The 22,456-nt window shown below is 48.2% G+C and overlaps 1 long non-coding RNA gene across 1 annotated transcript; it reads right to left on the reverse strand.

The window, feature by feature from the left end:
- Positions 1-11,861: 11,861 nt before the first annotated feature.
- On the reverse strand, positions 11,862-18,144 carry LOC309548904. The gene is made up of 3 exons (XR_014225003.1): positions 18,032-18,144; positions 15,810-15,896; positions 11,862-11,973 (listed from the first exon to the last, which is right to left on the reverse strand). It is a non-coding gene; the product is annotated as an uncharacterized lncRNA (long non-coding RNA).
- Between the last annotated feature and the right edge of the window lie 4,312 nt (positions 18,145-22,456).

The following is a 22,456-nucleotide window of genomic DNA, read 5'->3' on the forward strand; positions in this document are numbered from 1 at the left end:
TAGCTGACCCCCAGGGGCCACACACATTTTTTGTGGCCGATGCCTAATTTTCACGAGGACTGGCACGGGGTCAAATTTGCACGAATACTGAGGAACATAGGTACCAGTGAGCCCTGCTCCGCAGGTAACATTGGATAGCTAAGAATATGGAGATTAACATGGTACCCAGCAGTCCCTGCTCCACGGCACTGCCCGTACACAAACCACGGGGGTTGAGGGCACCATACTTGGCAAACTTATACTGGATGACTTCTAGGAGCCACACATTTTTTTTGGCCAATGCTTAATTTTTACATGGGCTGCCATGGGGGTGGACTTTGGCCAAATACTGCAGAACATACAGTAGCTCACAAAAGTGAGTACACCCCTCACATTTTTGTAAATATTTTATTATACCTTTTCATGTGACAACACTGAAGAAATTACACTTTGCTACAATGTAAAGTAGTGAGTGTACAGCTTGTATAACGGTGTAAACTTACTGACCCCTCAAAATACCTCAACACACAGCCATTAATGTCTAAACCGCTGGCAACAAAAGTGAGTACTCCCCTAAGCTAAAATGTCCAAATTGAGCCCAAAGTGTCAATGTTTTGTGTGGCCGCCATTATTTTCCACCACTGCCTTAACCCTCTTGGGCATGGAGTTCACCAGAGCTTCACAGGTTGCCACTGGAGTCCTCTTCCACTTTTCCATGACAACATCACAGAGCTGGCGGATGTTAGAGACCTTGTTCTCCTCCACCTTCTGTTTGAGGATGTCCCACAGATGCTCAATAGGGTTTAGGTCTAGAGATATGCTTAGCCAGTCCATCACCTTTTCCTCTTTACCCTCAGCTTCTTTAGCAAGGCAGCGGTCATCTTGGAGGTGTGTTTGGGGTCATTATGTTGGAATACTGCCCTGCAGCCCAGTCTGCAAAGGGAGGGGATCATGCTCTGCTTCAGTGTGTCACAGTACATGTTGGCATTCATGGTTCCCTCAATGAATTGTAGCTCCCCAGTGTCGGCAGCCTTCATGCAGCCCCAGACCATGACACTCCCACCACCATGCTTGACTGTAAGCAACACACACTTGTCTTTGTACTCCTCACCTGGTTGCTGCCACACACGCTTGACACCGTCTGAAATAAATAAGTTTATCTTGGTCTCATCAGACCACAGGAGATGGTTCCAGTAATCCATGTCCTTAGTCTGCTTGTCTTCAGCAAACTGTTTGCAGGCTTTCTTGTGCATCATCTTTAGAAGAGGCTTCCATCTGGGATGACAGCCATGCAGACCAAATTTGTTGCAGTGTGCGGTGTATGGTCTGAGCACTGACAGACTGAACCCCCACCCCTTTTACCTCTGCAGCAATGCTGGCAGCACTCATACATCTGTTTCCCTAAGACAACCTCTGGATATGACACTGAGCACGTGCACTCAACTTCTTTGGTGAACCATGGCGAGGCCTGTTCTGAGTGGAACCTCTCCTGTTAAACCGATGTATGGTTTTGGCCACCGTGCTACAGCTCAGTTTCAGGGTCTTGGCAATCTTCCTATAGCCTAGGCCATCTTTATGTAGAGCAACAATTCTTTTTTCAGATCCTCAGAGAGTTCTTTGCCATGAGGTGCCATGTTGAACTTCCAGTGACCAGTATGAGAGAGTGAGAGCGATAACACCAAATTTAACACACCTGCTCACACCTGAGACCTTGTAATACTAATGAGTCACATGACACCGGGGAGGGAAAATGGCTAATTGGACCCAATTTGGACATTTTCCCCTCGGGGATGTACTCACTTTTGTTGCCATCGGTTTAGACAATAATGGCTGTTTGTTGAGTTATTTTGAGGGGACAGCAAATTTACACTGTTATAAAAGCTGTACACTCACTACTTTACAATGTAGCAAAGTGTAATTTCTTCAGTGATGTCACATGAAAAGATATAATAAAATATTTACAAAAATGTGAGGGGTGTACTCACTTTTGTGACATACTGTAGGTAATGCAAAGCCCCACTTCATGGATAGCTAAGACTATAGGGATTAATATGGTACCCAGAACTCCCCGTTTTGTGGTATTGACTGGCAACCATATTCTCCTAAGTGACCCATAAAAACAGTGGCGGTTCTACATTAAATTGCTCCCCGGGCGAGACTCCCTCCCGGCGCCCCCCCCCCCCCCCAAAAAAAAAAAAATAACATGACAAAACTTCACATCTTGTACACACCACACATTTTATTGTAGTAATACTATGTCATTCCATAACAGTCCAATTTTTCATGTCACAGTGCCCCTTTAAAAATTACAGTATCCCTCATCACATCACAGCACCCCATTACATTGCAGCCATTTTCACCTCATAGTGCCCCTTTACACATCGCAATACCCCTTATAACATCCCAACACCCCATTACATTGCAGCCATTCTCACACCAATGTGTATACTAGTGCGGTATGACTTAAACCTGCAGGGGGACCAGTTTTTTTATTTGTAAATTACTTTACTACTGCTTTAGGCCTGATTTACATGTATGTGGGTTGGCGGCCCACATTTTAGAAGGGCACAGCATACTATTCATTTGAATGGGCTGCTATGCCTGCGTTTCCCGTAGAAAAAAGGTGCATGCAGCATTTTAAAATTTCAGGGGCCTTGAAATCCATCCTGCTTTTGCACCATGCGACTTACTTGCAGTTCCTGCACTGGCAAGCTTTCTGCGTTTTTAGGTATGTGGGCCATGCATTTAAAAACACAGTGCGTTTGCATGACACAGTTAACACAAATGTACTGTGTTTTTAAATGCATGGCCCACATACCTAAAAATACAGCAAACTTGCCAGTGAATGAACTGCAGGTAAGTCGCATGGTGCATGATGCCACTGAAATTTTAAAATGCTGCATGCACCTTTTTTTCTGTGGGAAAGCAGCTCATTCAAATGAATAGGATGCTGTGCCTTTGAAAATGTGGGTCCCCAACCTGCATACATGTGAATCAGGCCTAAAGTAGGCCCATCAAGCAGTGTCTGGTCTGGTGGTGGCCCAGCCATGCAGCGTGCTCTCTAATAAATAAATCCTTCTGGACACAGCCTGGTAGTGGCGGCTGGTGCTCAAAATTTTTGGGGGGGCGCAAACAGAAAAATGTAATAGGCATTGCTTTGCGGCAAAAAACTCTGTAAAAAAATAGTGTGACTTTGAGGTCACAAAAGTGTGAAAGGGGCCTTCAGTAATTAAGGTATACAGTGACCAGCGTACCCCCTTTCAAAGCACAGTGACCAGCGTGCCCCCTTCAATGCAGAGGCCAGCGTGCCCCCTTTTCAATGCAAAGACCAGTGTACCCCTTTTCAATACAGAGACCAGCGTGCTCCTTTTCAATGCAGAGACCAGGGTACCCCCTTTTCAATACAGAGACCAGCGTGCTCCTTTTCAATGCAGAGACCAGGGTACCCCCTTTTCAATGCAAAGACCAGCGTACCCCTTTTCAATGCAGAGACCAGCGTGCTCCTTTTCAATGCAAAGACCAGCGTACCCCTTTTCAATGCAAAGACCAGCGTACCCCTTTTCAATGCAAAGACCAGCGTACCCCTTTTCAATGCAAAGACCAGCGTACCACTTTTCAATGCAAAGACCAGTGTACCCCTTTTCAATACAGAGACCAGCGTGCTCCTTTTCAATGCAGAGACCAGGGTACCCCCTTTTCAATGCAAAGACCAGCGTACCCCTTTTCAATGCAAAGACCAGCGTACCCCTTCCAGGATGCTGTCATGTGCCCCCCCCCCCCTCCTCCTCCTCCTCCTACCCATTCCCAGTTGCGAACATAGAGGAGAGCGAGAGCAACTTACCTGCAAGTGACTACAGTAGTGTACACTACCCTCCTTGGCTCCTCCTCGCCGCCCCCGCCGCTAGTTCTGAGCGCGGCCGCCGCCGCTGCATAATCTGTGTGTAGTAGTGTACTCTCCTCCTCGGCTCCTCCTCCTCGCCTCCCCCCCCCCCCGCTAGTTCTGAGCGCGCCGCCGCCGCTGCATAACCCCTGGCTGTGTGTGTAGTGTACTCTCCTCGGCTCCTCCTCGTCTCTCCCCCGCCCCCGCTAGTTCGGAGCGCACCAGGCAAACTTTACCGATCCATCCATCGGCTCCTTCAGCAGCAGGGGCGGCAGCGGCGCCGCACCAAAGATGATTTTCTTTTTCTCCAGGAGTCGTTCGTGTGCCGAGTGCCGCCCCCCACGTGATGCCGCCCCGGGCATCTGCCCCGTTCGCCCGTGCCCGAAACCGCCACTGCATAAAAATTTGACAAAGATATTTTGGGCTAATGACCCCAGCATTTTTGGGATGGTAATGGTAAACCTCCTCTACCTCCCTGCCACATAGGGACTCTCTGGACATGTTCAGGGCCCGAGCTGTGGCCCTGCAACTGTGCCCTCTCCAAGCTTGCCATACTGCTCCAAGGTGACCTAACCCCGGGGGCTAGGAGCACCAAATTTGGCCCAGGGATACTAGAGGCCCCCAGAGGTAGACCTCCCCTATCTCTGTACCAAATTTGGGACCCTGCCCCCTCAAAGTTTACCTACTGTGACTGCACCTAGAGTAACACGAGTGGGCCCCCACTCCTCTAACCATTCATTCTGCCCCCCACTGACAGATCCACCATCTTCATGCTAGGGATGCACCGATCTGATATTAGGATCGGATATCGGCGCTGATATGGCCATTTTAGATGGATTGGGGGATCGGTAACATTGACCGATCCACTGGCCGATCCGGTTTTTGCTGAGTAACGGCTCAGCCATCCCTTACTAGGTGCAGTAGTAGTATGGGATGGGAGCCGCTACTTCCTGTATAGGTCCAGCTCACAGGCAGAGTGATATCAGATGCACTCCGCCTGTGAATGGAGGAGCCATAAACATGAAGCAGCGGCTTTGCTCTGTACTGCAGCCGCTTGCTTTGTGTGTAGCTCCTGATCGGTTCCGGTATCGGCGATTTCACAACGCCAGATATCGGTATCGGATCCAAAAAAGTCAGATCGGTGCATCCCTACTTCATGCTACAGCCGCTGTGAAATCCCCAGGAATAAGCACTGACCATTTGGCATGCAAGGGGTGTGTCCCCCCGTCATTCAGCCTGTGTCCCCGCCGTCATTCAGCCTGTGTCCCCCCGTCATTCAGCCTGTGTCCCCCCGTTATTCAGCCTGTGTCCCCGCCGTCATTCAGCCTGTGCCCCCGCCGTCATTCAGCCTGTGTCCGCCCATCATTCAGCCTGTGTCCCCGCCGTCATTCAGCCTGTGTCCCCCCATCGTTCAGCCTGTGTCCCCGCCGTCGTTCAGCCTGTGTCCCCGCCGTCGTTCAGCCTGTGTCCCCGCCGTCGTTCAGCCTGTGTCCCCGCCGTCGTTCAGCCTGTGTCCCCGCCGTCATTCAGCCTGTGTCCCCGCCGTCATTCAGCCTGTGTCCCAGCCGTCATTCAGCCTGTGTCCCAGCCGTCATTCAGCCTGTGTCCCCGCCGTCGTTTAGCCTGTGTCCCCGCCGTCGTTTAGCCTGTGTCCCCGCCGTCGTTCAGCCTGTGTCCCCGCCGTCGTTCAGCCTGTGTCCCCGCCGTCGTTCAGCCTGTGTCCCCGCCGTCGTTCAGCCTGTGTCCCCGCCGTCATTCAGCCTGTGTTCCCGCCGTCATTTAGCCTGTGTCCCCGCCGTCATTCAGCCTGTGTCCCCGCCGTCATTCAGCCTGTGTCCCCGCCGTCATTCAGCCTGTGTCCCCGCCGTCATTCAGCCTGTGTCCCCGCCGTCATTCAGCCTGTGTCCCCGCCGTCATTCAGCCTGTGTTCCCGCTGTCATTCAGCCTGTGTCCCTGCCGTCATTTAGCCTGTGTCCCCGCCGTCATTCAGCCTGTGTCCCCGCCATCATTTAGCCTGTGTCCCCGCCGTCTTTCAGCCTGTGTCCCCGCCGTCATTTAGCCTGTGCCTCCGTTGTCATTCAGCCTGTGCCTCCTTTGTCATTCAGCCTGTGTCCCCGCCATTATTCAGCCTGTGTCCCCACCGTCATTTAGCCTGTGTCCGTGTGCCCGTCAGAGTCCTTCTTTACATCCGTGTCCTCATCAGAGTGCTCCTTCACATCCTGTGTGTCCCCATCAGAGTGCCCCTTTATTTGTCCAGTCAGAGTTCCCCTTTTTTATTGCGATCAGAGTTCTTTATTATTGCGGTCAGAGTGCCCCTTTAATGTGCCCCACAATAAGAGCTGTGTGTTCTGTAATCAGACAATATTCCCGTCATTTGCCAATAAGAATCTCAAATAGGAATAATCCACCCAATAAGAATAGATTTGCGTCGGGCGCATGCGCAGATAGTGCAGAGAGCGAGGCAGAATCTGACATAACATTCTATTACCTCCCCCCTCTGTCTCTCCTCGGATAATACATCCAACAAACTGCGCATGCCAGTGTCCTCACCGCCAGCTGATCTCCGCTGGAGTTCCTCCGATGCATTATTCCACAGGACACCGGCCTCACTGGTAAGGTGACAACCAGGGCAGCCATCAGAAATTTTGGGCCCCCCCCAGGCCTCACCACCAACATTCCCCAGGGCCCAATGGAAATCTCACCAAGTCCTTTAGTGCTCCCATGTTTATTTATCACTCCTACAACTTCATATATGAAAATTAAGAGTGTATTCCAGGTTATCGGTGCTTTCAGGATTTAACAGTAAGCAATTATATTTTGGTCAAAAAATATGAAGCCTGCAACCACAACATTTCACCTCTCCTTCCTTTACATGGCCATTTCACAAGGGGGGGGGGGGGGTAACATTCTCACTCCACCTTCCTTCACATGGCCATTTCATTTCAATCAAGACACAGCCCAATATATTCAGCAGAGAGACATCCCTAATCCAGCAACAAAACATCCAATTCCAGCAAAGAGACATCCCCTTGGCAGTCTGGGACGCCAGGGCGGCTGGGCCCCTAGTGATCCTGGGGCCCCCTAAGTGTGTATGGGCTGTCCCCCCTCCCTGATGGCAGCCCTGATGACAACTAATGACACTTACCGTCTCTCCTGGATACAGACAAGAGATTTGATGTAGAAGCTGTGGGTGAAATCTCAGATCTATCCACTATAGGGCGCTGTGCCGGCAGTGAGAGAAGACGCTCCGTCTCCCTGGCAACCTACACTTCAAAATGGCGCGGCTCCGCCTTCGCGTGCTTTATATGACGTCATCCGCCCGCCCCCTGCACCAATCAGAGGAAGCGCGAGCCCACCTCCGCGCGCTGGCAATTGAGGCCGCTCATCCCCTATGATCACTGACAGAGAAGCGACAGAGAGCTGGAGGGAGGACTAGACTGTCTTCTCCCTCCAGCCTGCAGGTGGCAATAGAGAGCTCCGCTGTGCAATGAGGGAAGGCTGCCGTTCATTCTCTATCCCCTCGTCACATAACTGACATGAAGTTTCCTGGTGTAAGTATAAGGGGGGAAGAACCCCTCTTCCTCAGAACCCCCCTCAGACCTCTTCTCCTCCCCAAACCCCCTCAGACCTCTCCCCTACCTAAACCCCCCAAGACACCTCTTCAGCCCTCAAACCTCCCCAGACACCTCCACTCCTCCTCAGACCCTTCATCTCCTCAAACACCCCAGAACACCTCCTCAGAAAACCACCCCCCCCAGACCTCTCCCCTTCTCAAACCCCATAGACACCCCTCCCAGACCCCCCCCCCCCCAAGACTTCTCCCCTCCTCAAACCCCCCAGACCCCTCTCCCCAAACCCCCTAGACACCTCTCCCCTCCTCCTCCTCAGACCCCCCCCCTCTTCTTCAGACCTCCCCCCCCCAGACACCCTTTCAGACCTCTCCCCTCCTTTTCAAACACCCCCCCCCAGACACCCCCCAAGACTTCTCTCCTCCCCAAACCCCCCTAGACCTCTCCCATCCTCCGCAAACCCCCCCTCCCCTCCCTTCCTCAGACCTCTTCCCTCCTCAATGCCCCCAGACACCCCCTCCAGGGGTGGACTGACCATTCCGGCACAGTAGGGGGCCCCATGAATGTCTCCTGGGCTGCTATCTTTATTGGGTGACCTCTTGTCTGCTGTAAGTCTCTGCCCACTGCGCCCCTCCCATCTGACAGCACCTGTGTTTGTATCTGGCTCGGACCGGTCCTTATGTCAGGGGACGAGGAGGAGGAGTATTACATGTACTGTGGGGGCTCCATCATGATTGTGTGATCTGAGCCGATGGACATGTCCTGCAAGCGGCACCCAGCCCTGGATCTGTACACAGCGGGGGCTCCTGCCATCACCGCTCTAATGGGGGGGGGGGGGTACACCATGTCCTGCTGTTTCTCCTGCGGCCCCAAGCTGCAAAGAAATGCCCACTCCAGGCTGGAGTCCTAAACTGCAAAACATCAGGGGGTACACAGATTCCTGCCAAGGGGCACACCCTATCCAGTCGCAGCACAGAGATCCCTGGCAGGGAGCACACTACCCAATGGGGGCACAGAGATCCCTGCCAGGGGGCACACTACCCAATGGGGCACAGAGATCCCTGGCAGGGAGCACACTACCCAATGGGGCACAGAGATCCCTGCCAGGGGGCACACTACCCAATGGGGGCACAGAGATCCCTGCCAGGGGGCACACTACCCAATGGGGGCACAGAGATCCCTGGCAGGGGGCACACTACCCCTTGGGGCACAGAGATCCCTTAACAGAGGGGCAAACATTGTACATAATTGGTAGTGGGGGGGTATAGTGGTTCTGGTGTTATCCAATAGTGGGGGGGGGGGGGGTCTGGTGTTACCCAATTGTGGGACATTTAGTGGTTCTTTTATCTAGTTGCAGGGGGTATAGTGGTTCTGCTGTTACCTAGGAGGTATACAGGAGTGGCTATGGTGTTATCTAGGAGTGGGGGCATGCAAGGAGTCTGGTGTTATCTAGGATGGGGGGGGGGGTTATGGGGTCTGGTTTTGTCCAGGAGTAGGGGATACAGCAGTCCTGGTGTTATCTGGGATTTGTGTGTCTAGGAATCTGGTCTTATCTAAGAATAGGGGCTACAGGGGTCTTGGTATTATCTTCTAGCTGGAGGGTACAGGAAGTCTGGTGTTGTCTGGGACTGTGGATACAGGAATCTGATATTATTGTGATGGGAGGGGGGAGAAGATTTTTATGAAAGGGGGGTCTGGTATTATCTATGAGTTGGATCTGGTGCCATTTGTGAAGGGGTAAAATTTGGAAGGTGAGGAGTCTATATGACATCTTGCTTTATATACCTGTGGGATAATCCGGCACACCCCATATACTTGCACACGCCTGTACCAAGTGACAGACAGTCTGACATGCAAGTTTATTTTTCTTACCTTTATTAAACATTTACTTTGAACAACGTGTAGGGAAATTCTGTGGCAAACTCATGTAATGTGGGCAGCGCAATATGTAGGTCAGTGCTGTATTTTGGCCTAGGCCAACAAGGCCCAGGCCTAGGGCGGCACTTTGCAGGGGGGCAGCAAAAAGCTGCACCCCTCCACCTGAGACTCTATTGGTCACTGGTTGCTAGAGCTGCCTCTCTCACCCTCTCTCTCTCATCCCTCTCACCCTTCTCTCTCTCACTCTCACTCCCCCTCTTTCTCTCACTCACCCCCCCTCTCTCTCTCACTCACCCCCCTCTCTCACCCCCCTCTCTCTCTCATCCCCTCTCTCTCTCTCACCTCCCTCTCTCTCTCATCCCCCCTCGCTATCTCCCTCCCTCATCCCCCCTCTCTCCCTCCCTCACCCACCCCCCTCTCTCTCTCCCTCACCCCCTCACCCACCCCCTCTCTCTCACCCCCCCTCTCTCTCTCTCACAACCCCCCCCCCTCGTGAGATCTCAGGGGTTCACGCTGGGACTTGACTTCAATTTTGGAGGAAGTCACATCTGTTAAGGAAGGAGTGGGGCAAATTTACTTTGGAGGGGGGCGCCCAATTTTAGTCTTGCCTAGGGCAGCACAAAACCAAAATACACCACTGATGTAGGTGGGACTTGAGTGTGGACAGGGGGACCCAGTGAGCAGGGATCCTGCAGGGGGCCCCATGATCTCCTTTTTCCCAGGAGCCCCATGAGTTGTTAGTCCGTCCCTGCTAGGACCATTATGGAATATCTGCTGGGTACTCGTGCTTCACTGCCAGCATCAGTCCCTGATATTTTTTTTCCTATCTTGAAGTCTATGGAGACACAGCCGCTCATCCTAATTTGACAGACATGTAGTTGCGGGTGATCGGCCCCAAAAACGCAGACAATATACATATGGGGGTGCTCACCCACATCCTTGTCAAACTAGGACCAGCAGCGCTGTCTGTGCAGCCACTGCATCCCCACAGACTTACATGGGCTGCTTGCATGCAGCACTTACAGCCATATAAAGAAATAGCCCATTTAGCCTAGGTTCACACTGAATCGCACAGGATTGTGCACTGCATTCCCGTGCAATTTGAGGCTATTCATTTATGAACGGGCTCAAATCGCATCAAAGCAGTGGCTTGCACTACTTTTGGAAATGCACAGCAAACGGATGGCATGGTAGTTTTGTACTATGCGATCCAGTTCAGGCAAACTGCATTTGGGGTGTCAACACTGCACTGACATCTGATAGCAAGGGCAATGCGATTTGAACTAGTGATCGACCGATATCGGTTTTTTGTTGCCGATAACGATATTTTGGTCAATGCATATCGGTATCGGATGATATTTTCATACATTTAAAAAAAAAAAAAAAAATTGTTTTTTTTTTTTTTCTTTGACAGATACTCTTGTGGAGGGATCTGGGGGTCTAAAACCCCAAACCCCTCCTCTGCACTTAAAAGTATTCAAAATGCCAAGTTTGGCTGTTTTGAATGCTGTCATTTTTTTTAACCTGGTGCCAGTACCCGGAAGTGATCACTTCCAGGTTTTCGCATGGAGACCCGTTCAGAGCCTAATGCGGCTTTGATCGGGCCTCCGGCGGCCGTGCAGGCTGGTTGCCCGGGGGGGGCGTCTCGAGTCCCCTCCCGCTCCTTGTAATGCGAGCCTTACAAGACAGCCGACTGTCCGCTATGCTGCAGGCATCTCTCCTGTACAAGCACTTTCCCGAAATATCGGTCACCTTGGATTCTGATATATCGGGGTAAGTGCAGATCGGCCCTCGATAGATCGGCTTTGCCGATAATCAGTCGATCTCTAATTTGAACAGTGCAGGAAACATGAACAAAGCGCCAGTTTCCTGCACACCGCGTTCCACTGTGAACCGGGGCTTCTAATGTTCAGGTCTCGGCATCCCTGTGAATAAGTGCAAAGAAAAAAACTCAACAAAAAGGATTTATTTAGCTGCAGGTAAGTTTATTGTACAAATCAATTACATAATTAGTTCACATTTGCAGCATGCTTCCAGCTGACTCCCAACAAGAAGAAACCAGTGAGACTATTGTATATGCAAAAGATTTTATTCTATCATCTAGTAGACAGTCGTAGGCTTAATGAACTACATTTGCCAGCCACCGGATAGTCAGCTACTCCCCCAACATTCACCGGGTAATGTAGGAGCTGTACGATTATTTGCATCACCTTTACTGCAATCAGCTGAATCTGTCATTTGAAGGCACGGAGTAAGAAGTTATTGTCAGCGGTGCTCAGTAAAGTCAGCTATTGGAAATGTTTGGACAGAAAGTTAGTATTACATACACAAGCTGTGTTGCGTATTCGGTTATTTTTTTCCAGTATCATTCGGTTTAAATCTGCCTTTGTGCGATTATTGGTTCAGCCTGGAAAATACAAGTGCAGGATGTTCCTGAAGCCAACAGCAGCTTAGTATAAAAGTTTATTGATTAACCAGAAAGATTTTTGGAATTCTGTAGCACGGTTTTTAAACAATCATTTAGCTCTGAAATTAAAGAAAAAAAAAAAAAAAAATTAGTGGACGGATCATTGAGGATGATGATGAGGAGGATGAGGAAGGTTACAGGTTGGCCTTGTCATTGGCGGTCACATGAGCGGAATGCTGAGTGTAGGTCTTGATCGCTCTCTGTAAAAGAACAAAAAGTGTCGTTAGCAATTACAAATTAAAACCTTCCAAAGACAAAAATAGATGAATGAATGGACAAGTGTATTGTGTTCTGAAGAAAATCTGCATTGGGAGAAACTGTGGAGGCTGCTGATCTGCTCAAAATGCCAGCTAGCTGGCTGCCTCTGGCTTCAATACTGGGTTACTGACCCAGAAAAACCCATCACATTATGTAGATTAGGGATCCTCAAACTACAGCCCTCCAGATGTTGCGGAACTACACATCCCATGAGGCATTGTAAAACTCTGACATTCACAGACAGGACTAGGCATGATGGGAATTGTAGTTCCTAAACAACTGGAGGGCCATAGTTTGAAGTCCCCTGATGTAGATGGTCCATTCAGACCCCTATCAAACCAGTTGACCTCCCGGTCCTAGAAAAACATGGGACCCATTGAGTAGAGGGGAAAAGCCGAACTCATGGTAAGATAGTCATCTCATATGTAGCCGGAGTGCCGGGAAAACGAAGGCATGGGATCTGTGTGTCCTTCAAACTCAGCAATACCCAGAGACAGAAGCTTGTACATACACAGTTGCATATTACCCGTGCTAAATAGAACGCAAGGTTTTGGCTGGAGCTGATCTTTAAATTAAAGCCCAAAATGAGGTTAGATTCCAATGATGTACGGTTCACAGCCAAACATTTATATTCCCTGGCATTTAAAGGAAATGTTTGCTGAGAGAATAGGTAGGCAGCCATTGCCAACTTCTCTCGGAAAAGGTAATTTTACCACCTCCCATGTAGAGCCAAAAGCATGCATCAAGAGTTCTGCCTTCACTTTCTGCATGCTTATGTTACATCAGTGACACTAAGCTCTGGTTCACATTGATGCGATGCGGGGAAAACACAAGATTTGCTGTTACCCTGCATCACATTGAATGGCAATCACACGGCGCCCATGCAAACTGCTGCGGGTGTTAATGGTAGAATAATAACACCCCGAAACAGATTGCAAAACACAGCGCGACTGCCAGAATTGCATTGCATGGGTGTGAACAGCCATATGATTCGATTCAGGTGCAGAAAAAAGTATCCTGCACTAATTGGTGCAGATGCGATTTGAGCTATACTAAATGTATGGCCCAAATCACACAGCACAGGAATGCAGTGCGATTCCTATGCGCATCACATGCGGTGTACCATGCCACAGAAGTGTGAGCTCAGGCAAAGGGGTAGATTTACTAAAGCTGGTGCACTGAGTATCTGGTGTGTGGTAGCCACTCAGCTTCTAACTTCAGCTTGTTCAATGAAGCTTTGACAATAAAACCTGGAAGCCGATTGGTTTCTGTGCAGAGTTGCGTCAGATTTTGCACTCTCCAGCTTTAGTAAATAGCCCCCTAGGTATATTAAAGCCACTGGGTTTACAGCCTGGCATCTAGGATCTTCATTATGTGATTGAAAATCACAACCTACATATGAGGTGACAATTCAATTCCTGGAATGGCCGTGGCGTAACGCTATGGTGGCGAGTCACACAGCCATTTACACTAGAGAATGATCCCGCATGGTCTACCTTGCACTTGCCTGGGTCACAGACCAGCTGATTCAGTCTTTATGGAGCAGTAGAAGAAACAATGTGTGTGCCTTGCAATGTTGGCGAAAAATGAGGGAAAGGAATCTGGAGCAGCGGATTAACAATGTTGTGTGAAAAACTAACAAAAGTGTGAGTGAAACGTAATTACTTCCCGCCCATGGGACATTCTTTTCTGCCGGCGATTCCCTAAAAACAATCATAGTGGCTGACCATTCCCCCCCCCCACCCCCTCCAGTGTTTCTTCTGGCATGTCCGTGTGATCAGTGAGCCGGAAAATGAATCAGCTGGTGGCGGCCATTTTACCATAGAACTGACCAAGGACCAGATAGTCCCCGACCATCTCTGTGACCTTCGGAGGCCAAGCCAGAAGTTATGACGTCAATTTTGGTGCCGGCAGATGTAAACATGGCGGTGAACCTCAGGCTTTCCAGCATAGGAGAGATGTGGGGTACTTATAGACTCCAGGACTCTCTGTAAAGAGGACCTTTCATGCCCTATTCCTATTTCAAGGGATGTTCACATTCCTTGTAAAAGGAATAAGTGTTAAAAAAAAAAAGCAATAATTCTAGCACAAGACCTCCTCTGTAACGCTCAACAGGTAACCTGTGAACATTTTTAAAGGGTAGCCTATGAAGATTTTTTAAGTACCGAATTTTTACGCCATTCACGAGTGTGCACAATAATAAAGCATGATGTTAGGTTTTTTTTTTTCTTGGCGTAAAATCATCTTTTGCATTATACATAAAACTTAGGCTAACTTCAGTGTTTTTTTGTTTTTTTAGGTCATGTAACAGTTTTTCAAAAAAAAAAAAAAAAAGAAGCGTAGAGCACACAGGCTACAAGAAAATGGCAGCCCCACGAGGCACCAGGAGGGATCCCTAGGCCTTAAGGACAAGCCCAGGCAGGAGCCCCCACCAGGTACAGCCCCCCCCCCCACCGATCGTACAATCGCCGGCGGTGCACCCCCCCATCATCAGCATAGCGCCCTGCCCCCACCCCAGGAGGTGGACCAGACCACCAACACAGCCCCAGCATGAGGGAAGGGGGGTGTCTGACCGTCCCATGGAGGGGCCCACATCCACCCCAAAACCCTACAGGGGGAGAGGGAGGACAGTTACTCACCATACCAGGAACCATATGGGCACCGCTCCAGACAGAACCCCTCGCCATTTACATGGGGGGGCTGTTGGCCAGGAGAAATGCTGTGACTCGGGCTGAGACCCAGTCGCATGCAACCTCGAGGCGTTTAACTCACAGGCCAGACCGTGCGGTGGGGCTTTGTCACGGCCGACCTAGCGCACCAGTTTGGTGGCCAAACTGGGGTGACCACTGGATCTAGGTTATCCAGCCTGTCGCCCAGTCCGGCAGTTTATTGTAAATCTCCAGGAGGAAAAAAAAGAATATCTATCTAAAAAGAAAAAATTGCCGGGACCAGAGACCCCAGCAAGGAACTAAGTCCTTACACCTGACTAGGCAGAAAAGAAAAAAAACTGAGTACTTATACTGGAACTCTAGCCTGACACGTAGATTCTTAACGCATCATAGGCAAGATCATTGTTGTGGTGAAGTGTTCGAGTTCCTGGCACAGAAGTCCATACCGAAACTTGACCAACCACCTTGTTCCCTGACTTGGCACCCTGAGGCCTCGTTCACGCCATGGTGCAGAGACAGTTTTTCTGCATACGTTCTGCAAGGGCACAAAAACAAAAAAAAAAAAAAAAATAGTTCTGTATGTTCCCTGTTCACACCACAGCATGCAGATTTTTTCTGTGCAGGAATCTCCATTGTGTGTGCAGTTTTCTGCACTGGAAAAAAATTGACGTGACATCAACATTGGTGTGAACAGGGCACAGAACCGATGTCAACATTCATGAAATCTGATGTCTTTGCAAGTGAAATCTGCGTGGTTTTCTCTTCAATTCCCATCAGTTTTCATGAACTTATGGTGTGAATGAGCCTGGAGACTTTTGGCTGTTTAAAAAAACAAATGCCTTAATAGGACACAGATTTGATGACAATCCGGCATAGCGTTCCAGAAAATGAAATCCAGGAATGATTCAAGCAGTGGCACAGGTTTCTAGAAAAAAAAGTGTCACTTCACAAGGGGACTACTTGGAAGGGGTGACAACAGCCACTAGTGTATAGGTAAGGAAACTTTTTTTCCCCCAGTGCGGGAATTAAATCGTCACACCTCATATTCCTTAGTACTGGTAAGGTTTGGGTTCCCCCTAGTGGAAGGAAAGAGCAGCACTTCACATTACTTTATGGTGTCCTTCAGCGTTGTACTTGTCAAGCAGAGCCTGGATACGGTTGCCGTAATCCGGGTGAACGTCAGTGAAATTCTTCACCTGGTGGAAGGAAAATTTAACAGGGGTTACCGAATGAAATAAGTTCCAGCCCAAGGATGGTTCCTAACTTCATAAACTCTTACATGGCAAGGGAAAATCACCCCGTTAAAGTGGCACCTAGATAGAACATATCATTCTCCAAATACGCTGCTGAAAAGCTCTAATGTAATCAAAAAGAACCCTTGGAGTTATGGGAATACTCACAAGATATAGAAAAAGAAAGAAGTTGTAGATTTTTGGGACATCTCTTAAACTGAAAATGGGAAAAACTCAAACGGCAATATGATACAATTGTGGCGTGTCCTGGTTGTCCACCTTTGCAGATATAAACAAATGCCCCAATGGTCCTCCTCCCCTCTATAATCATGGCCCAATTACTGTGGGAAAACAAACTTTTCCCAAGAACTACAATTTTGTGGTTGGACTTCATCTCCTTGTTGGATTGATACAGAGAAATCCTTGCCTTTCCTAAACTCCCTTCCTTGCAGGAATGTGTGAAGGTCTGGGTTTTTAGTCACATGATCTGTGAGGGTTGTCCAGTCTAAATGCCGATTCTCACCTTTACAGAAATCACATGACTCAAGTGCCTTGGGCTGCAAGGAAGTGAACCCGCAGCAACATTGTCTCTGGGAAAAGCAAGTGTTTCAGCCCATTTATCGGCACCAGAAATATGGAGACCCAGACAATACTTCCCAAAAACAATTTGTGTGCGCCCCACATATACAACATTTCCATACTATATATTCCTGCAAATTAAAATTAACCCCCCCCCCCTTTAATCAGTGTCTGGTACCAGGCTCAATGTCTACAGATTTTTATCCATCGCAGCAAAGCTCGTTAAACAACATTTGAGGGCCGGTTCACACGTAGCAATGCCAGACATCGCATGTGATTCGAACTGCTCTGCAAGTCACATGCGATGCAAATTCAACCATACAGACTGTATGGCCTGAATTCACGTCGCATTCGGACCAAACTCGTGCAGGACCCTTTTTTGGTCAACACAAGAAAATGATGGGCATGGTTGGTCACACCCATACAATCCGATTCCTGTCTGAATTGACAGTTTGCACTGCGATATGCAAACTGATCTGGGGGTGTCATTACCTTTGTACTTATTCTCCCAGCGATTTGCATATTGCAGTGCAAACTGCCTGCAATGCGGTAACTCGCAGTGGATTCACAGGGTTTCCACATCACACCAGTGTGAACCGAGCCCGAGTATTGGTCTGCTTTAATTCATACAAGCAAAGGAACTTAAAAAGTTGACCATTGGAACATGTTACATCTGCATTTAGGATCTGTAGAGATCTGTGAATAAATAAGCAAATAGCTTGTAATTCTCAATCTACTGATCAGCGTTGCCATAATCCATTCACTCTTTCTGCAGCTTTCTACCTTACAGGAGATTGAGGGGGTGGGACTGGGCCACGGCTGTGTGTGTGTGAATGGACACAGAGCCGCATCTCGGGAGCATGCCTGTTTGGGTGCACCCGAGTTGCGGCTCCGTACACCCGTCAGGAGGGAGGAGCAACGGTGTGGGACCAGAGAAAAGGAGGATCCGTGCTGCTCTGTGCAAAACCATTGCATAGAGCAGGTAAATTTAAAAAAAAAAAAAAAAAAAAATCAAACAAACAAGTTTTAATAATTGCTTTAAAGCCCATATGGATATGAAAGCCCCAATCAATGCTGCTCCTCGGGGGATGCACACATCCACACTAGGATTGGCTATGATGAGTCTCATGCTTCAATGTCTATTACCCACTGGATGAGTTTTCCTAATGCTGACATCCCTACTATACTGAGTACCAGCGGGGCCCTATACCTCAGCCTGGAGCAGCACCACCAAGCACCAATGGCCTTATTGAAAGCTTGTAGACAGTTACAGGCAGAAACAGAGGGAGAGTCTGCAAGAGCCCAACCATGCACCCATGATTGTAGGGGAAAAAAAAAAAAAATATATATATATATATAATGCACTTTTTTTTCTGCAAAAGTATGTGCCTTTATTATTTTTTTTCCCCTAAAGGTGAACTTGGTCATTTAAGTTGTAGGATCTTCACAAGTGCAAAATATCTATTACAAGTATGCATGACAGGTGCTCTTTAATACACTCTATTGCAGACGATACTCACAGCTCTTTTCTGGATGAAGAGTTGGGCACCCTTCAGGTGACCGGCAATGTTCTCACAGAGCCTCTTGCACTCTTCTTCACTCCGAACTTTGGTGTAAAAGTCCCGGACCTGCAAGGTAGCCACATAAACCAAGTCACATGACCGCTATACCGTAACTATGTCCAATGACCAGGCTAATGTTATAGACACACTGTGCACTTTTTTACTCCTCAGTCTACTTATATAAAATTGTTGTTGGTCTTCTGTGTGGGTATAAAAAAACCATGCATGCTAGATTTGTCTGATAGTTGCCCAATCCATCTCAGGACAGCCAGACTGATCAATTTCTATTTTAAGTCTATGGATTGCTAAAAGAAAACCTGCCAACAATAAGCATTAGAATAAAAATAATCTCCACTCTTAGGATATCAAGAATATACAATCTTACTCTCAGGATAGCTGTGTGTGCTGGAGTTCACTTGTATTCTCTACCAAACCTCCAGCCCAGTGTCAGTAAGCCCCCCTGTCTCTTACCTGGCCGATATCAAACAGTGTGGAGGCTACAGAATGGTAAACCGTCAAATCAAGAATTAAGCTGATTCACACCAAGTGCATTACGCTTTGAATGCGCTGATTGAGTTTAAGTTGGAGTGCGCTGACATGCGGTTTTCAACATATTGCAATGCACGGATGTTTTTACCACTGCAGAAGCCAAAATGTTTGTTTTTTCTTTACCACTGCAGCATGTAGTAAAGTGTTGCAGTGGCTATTCTAGTCTACAATTATCAGTTTACGTCATATGCAGAGCAGCACAGTGAAGCGTCTATTTAGATCTCTTGTGGCACGCTGTTCCTCCCCGCCCCCTCCTGTCCATCCCAAGTGATATCACATACCAGCACCTGGGATGGATAGGAGGGGCCAGAGGGGAACAGCGCACCACAGCCAGCACTATCACAGCTGCTTCCCTGCATAGCTCTGCAAATGTCAGCAGCGGGGATGCAAACTACCGAGCAGCTGTCTGCTACTGACAGGTAGATCATGAGAGATCATCTGAGAAACCCTGGTATTTTGGAATATCTTTTTCTGTAAAGATTTTTCTTGCAGTGTTTTTTTCCATCTTTCACTAAAGAATCCAACCTGATAGAGGGTCTAGCGGCTTTAGCCCTTCCTTATGCTCTCCCAAACTAGAGAAACAAAAAGCTAAATAAAAATTGCCTTCCACATAATATTTTGTGAAAATGTGATGGAAATGCCCAAACCCCGTTCATTTAGCAAAAAAAAAAAAAGTTAGGGCACTACAAATCTTGTGGCTGTTTGAAAAACAGGATCATTCTCTGTTATCTCTCTCTATACGGTATATTTCATATATAGGCCTTTGTACAAACAAACACGTCAGCAAACTGGTGAGTTTACGGGTCTACAGTAGTCATTGCACAGGCATGTCGCGGGATTTGCTCGGTTCAGAATAAAAAAAAATAAACACTTATCTAAACAAATATGGGGTCTATCGGGACTATGGAATGTGAGGGTGTAATACTTGATAGTAGAACACCAGTTCTCTTATCAAGTGCTGACAGCCATGGAAGCTCTGGTCTTCGACATATCGGCCGGAGAAACCTTTTCCATTAGTAAAACAATCCTGCTGCGTACACTGAAATGCAGTGTAGTAGTATTCCCTACATACAGTATGCAGCACTGTGTTCCAGCAGCAGGATGGACGACTTCTCAGCTGCTGCCATACATAAAGGAGTCATACTGAGTGCTTCTCCGCCATTCAGGAGAAGCCTTGTCATTTTATGAAGGAACACAAGGCTTGCTCTGACTGGAAGAGGTGGAAATCCTGAGGTCATCCACCCACCTCTCCACTTCAGTCAGAGGAAGTCTTGTGTTTATTTATTAAAACACAAAGCTTGTTCTGAATGGCATTTAGCCCCACCATTTCATCCTAGGAAGTTTCCAGTATGGCAGCCGCTGTTTACTGCAAGTAGCTAATGCCACTAAAGTGCATTACAGCACACACATTGTTTAATAAGAGAAATAGTTTGCTTGGTCTAAGCCAGGGGTCTCCAAACTTTCTAAACAAAGGCCAGTTTATTATCCTTCAGACATTAGAGGGGCCTGACTGTAGCCAGCAGAAGTCCAAAATGTCCCATCGCTGGTGCCTGTGGGAGCAATAGTGCCCCCATCGCTGGTGCCCATGGAATGAATTATGTCCTATTGTTAATGTCCATGGGAGGAATAGTGCCCCAAGGGTCGGATAAAGGCAAACAAAGGGCCACATCCGGCCCCCAGGCCAAAGTTAGGAGACTGGTCTAAACAACCAATTTAAAGTGAAGCGAAACACAGAATTCTACTTTGCACTGGATAGATGCCAGTAATATAATAAAGTCTCTCATGGTCTGTGGTGGGGCAAAGTACATTAATTCCCAGACCTGCCAAGTATTTGAATTTTTAGTTTACATTAATCAGAAAGTATTGGAGGAAAGGAAGGCGCCTGCGAGATATCAGACTACAATCACTGATCCAACCCAACAGAATCCAGCTATAAATAAAACACACACACATATATTATATATATATATATATATATACACACATACATACATACATACATATATATATATATATATTTATATACACACAGTATATATGGAAAGGTGAATTACATGCAGCCCTGTACATGCATTTCCAACACCCACCAAGTTCTCCCTGATAATCAGGCTCGGTTCACACTTGTGCGATGCGGGAAGGCTGCGAATATGCAGCGTGTTCCCGCATCGCATCCACACATCTAGCAGTTCACACTGCCATATGCGATACGCAGGGGTGTCAATTAAAAGTTAACACCCCCAGTTTGCATATCGCAGTGCGATCTGCAAGTACGCACAGAATCAGATCGCACAAGTGTGAACCACTGTGCGATCCGATTTTGATGCGGCTCAAAAAAGGTCTCCTGTGCGTCTTTGGTGCGGATGCATTTCGAATTCAGCCATACAAAGTGTATGGCTGAAATTCGCACCGCACATGAGATCGCATGTAATGAAGGAGCAGTGCGCTCCGAATTGCATGCGATCTCCGCAGCCGCACAAGTGTGAACCGGCACTCAGGAACAATTAACCATTTCCTTCAAGATGTGCTGACTTAGGCTCGGTTCACACTGGGGCGGCTTCAAAGTTGCCCAACTCTGAAGCCGCCCCATGCAGCCGACTTCAGCGTGGCTTGCAAAGCAACTTCTCTAATAGAAGTCAATGCAAGCCACACCGAAGTCGCCCCCAAAGTAGTGCAGGAACCTTTTTCTAAGTCGGAGCGACTTGAGTCTCTCCGATTGGAACGGTTCCATTGCACTGAATGGAGTGCGACTTGTCAGGCGGCTAAGTTGCCTGGCAAGTTGCCTCAGTGTGAACCGGGACTAAATATGAATGCGGTACCTTTGTCAGCGCCAACACAAGCCCCCATGTTCTACTAATGCCTCACCTCCCCCCACAGGCTCCCGATAACATAAACTGAACTTTGACCAGTCAGTGGTATGAACCGCCGCCTCATGAGGACTTTTAATACTACTTGTCATGAGAACATTCTGTAGGCTGCCATTGAGTCTCTGTAATTCTGATCATGTTGGTTATCTGTCATGCCTATAGATTGGCTGCAATGCCGACTCACTAATTGAGTTAATCCTGCAGCAAACATACTAAACAACTGACTGTTTCTGCAGGGTCCTCGTCACCTCTTCTCTGGGCAGTCCTCATTGATACAGAAAGAGTAATGACATCACCTCAGTGCTGCTTTCTGTATCATTGAGAACTGCCCAGCCACTCTCTGTATAAATAAAATGCAACTGAAGAGCACCATAATGACACCTATCCAGGGGGCAGGGTCCCCGATCACCTGCATTCACATTGTTCCTTTATTCATCCATCCAATTTAGGGGACACCCGGCATCATTTAACCCAGAAGACTGAGGACACCAAATGGCAAAGAGGTGATGCAGGGGACAACTCAAATTTACAGCAAGTAATGCAGCCTCTTTTTTTTTTTTTAATACCCAATTTAACCCTTTCGCTGCTAGGTTCTTAACAACATCTCCCCCGCAAACCCTGCCATGTATCCTGGGATCTGCTTGCCCATCTGCAGGCCAAGGACCGACATAGCGGGTCCGCTGTCCTTCCCTCCTTGTTGCTGACCAAGCCACGTGTTTGATGTCCCTTCTGAAGTCCACCTCTCGGTGTCCCCGACAGCTTGGCAGGCAAAGAATGGAATGCAATCTGCATTATATTACATTCAGCAGAGCACAGGGGAGAAAAACTACCCTGGATGTCTCATTAAAGAGAGCCTGTCACCAAAAAAAAACACATATGAAAAAAAAGTAAAATTAAAACCGGTTACACCCAGGCATATGAGATCCCCCCCGACCCCCAAAAAAAAAAATTTGAGCCCCTCCATCCCCAC

The sequence above is a fragment of the Pelophylax lessonae genome (genome assembly GCF_965119305.1).
Source record: "Pelophylax lessonae genome assembly, chromosome: 3".
Classification (NCBI taxonomy): domain Eukaryota; kingdom Metazoa; phylum Chordata; class Amphibia; order Anura; family Ranidae; genus Pelophylax; species Pelophylax lessonae.